This window comes from Protomyctophum bolini (genome assembly GCF_963924005.1).
Source record: "Protomyctophum bolini genome assembly, chromosome: 23".
In the NCBI taxonomy this organism is placed as follows: domain Eukaryota; kingdom Metazoa; phylum Chordata; class Actinopteri; order Myctophiformes; family Myctophidae; genus Protomyctophum; species Protomyctophum bolini.
The window spans coordinates 15,577,536-15,579,794 of record NC_137884.1 but is presented as its reverse complement, the minus strand read 5'-3'; positions in this window follow the sequence as shown (position 1 = coordinate 15,579,794).

The window sequence follows — 2,259 nt, the reverse complement described above, 5'->3', positions numbered from 1 at the left end:
AAAGTGAGGAAGGCATGGATGGAGGGCCCTGAAGGCATGACCAGTGTATGGAACTCCAACCTCCCGACACCATGTCACAAAACTGGGTTTTGTGATGTTAGTACTTACATCATGCAAGCACAACCCCAAACTCTACCAACGTGGTCTTGCACTTTAAGTACATGTTTTTAAGCTATGGGAAAGAGCAGTGAAAGTATGGGTTTATACCAAAGGAAGAGCACACACTGATACAAGTTACCTGATATATGAGCTGATGGAGAAGTATAAAGAAGGCCAGAATCATCTACATAGTAGAATATATTTAGAGTAGAGTGTAAACAGGAGGGGGTCCGTCAGTGGTATAGAGCCCTGGGGGACTACTGTCAACTACGTATACAGTAGTGTAGTGTTTGAGTGGTTGAACAAGGCATACCCACCCACCACATCCATCCATCCATCCATCCATGCAGTGTACCGGTGAGTTCCAGGAAGGTGACGTGACCCTGGGAGGCTGGGAGAGGAGCGTATGGGTGAAGGAAGGAAGGCTGGAGCCCCCAGGCCTGCAGAGCAACCTTCACGTCTTAAACTGCCAAAGAGTTATGACAGGGTTGTAACATCTGCTGCATGAAAGGCAGGCAGACAATGATGGATAGCCAGGTGTGTGTGTGTGAGTGTGTCCGCATGGGTGAATACATGGGCACACACACACACACACACACACACACACACACACACACACACATCTCAGTCAACTCTCACCTGTGACAGGTGACAATTTAAATTTACTATGAACCTACAGCAAACAATGTGAACATATGCACACTCTCACACGCATAATTGGCTAGCTCTTAAATAGCTGTCACCAGCTGCCACATGAATACATTTCCAGTTGAACAAATAATGCCATCAGAGATAGAGATTAATGGTTTATCTATCACCCAAAAGACAAACGCTGCGCACGCACGGCACGTGCGCGCACACACAACCAGTAGAACACGACATCGACTGAAGGTTCACTTAATCAACCACATTTATTACATTGTTCATTGTGTGTGAGAATAAATAAATACAAGGCCTGCCATACTAGTGTGTGTGTGTGCAAGCGTAAGTGTACACTTGTATTACTATCCTCGTTGACTGTCAAATGTCCCTGCAAGTATAATTCTATAGAAATAGACATCGTGAGATTTATGACTAGGAAAAGATTTCAGTTGGGGTTACGATTATAGAGGTTAGGTTCAGGGGTTATGGTTGGAAGTTAGCAGATTTATACCATGTCATGTACTGAAAATAGACTTTTTTTTGTCACTTTAAAAATACTTAAAATAAAGCAATTAGCAATAATAATGTGAGTGCACCAAAAAGGTCATAGGAAGACTTACAGTATCTAGTCCTACCCCTTCTTTAGTATATCAGACAAATAACATTGAGTTGATCAAATAGGCCTAACATTGAGTCTATCGAATAGCATTGTGATGTCCTCACAAGTATAGTAATTCAAGTGTATGTGTGAAACTTCCTGCACCAACAGATATTTGTAAAGATGCTAGACGTTTGTCATACAGTAAATACCTTATACACACAGTAGCATGGACATTCATCACACTGTTTTATGTATGAACTGGTGCACCTATAGCTGTTACTACAGTAACAGCTATAGGTGATAAAGCTGATACAGTAATCATCTTTTATATGGCCAGTGATCTCATCACTCATCAGCTATCATGTGGAGAGCATACAGCGAGCGCATGTTGTAGCATGAACCACAGATTAAACTGTCAATCTCCAAATGACTGGCACGTACAGTACGATTATACTTCATATACTATTACTAATCTGCACATTTCTAAAGCGACGATTTAAGTAAGTAAGTAGAGGTTGGCTAATTGTCAGGTATCAGCCAGAGCGAGGTATTCTATCCCAGTTCCCCAATGCACAAGACCCCTGGGAGATGGATGTCTGAAGTGGGGTGCCACACCTACCATCAGCTACCAGTACTTACCGCACGACTTGCCGCACCCAAGCCGTGCTAAGCTTACGCTGAGTTGGTGGTGCCTGGGATGGAACCTCTGACCTTGTGGTCAAAAGGCGAGTACATACATTTTCAATCTTTTAAGACTGAAAGATATACAACTACAGAACTACTGCTGTATACGGTTCTGGTATAGTAGCATACTGTATACTGGTATATTTAATGTATTTACTTCAATATATTTTGCCTATAACAACAACACACCAAAAATATTACTACTAACAATGTGTTTCATCTCCCTACATGAT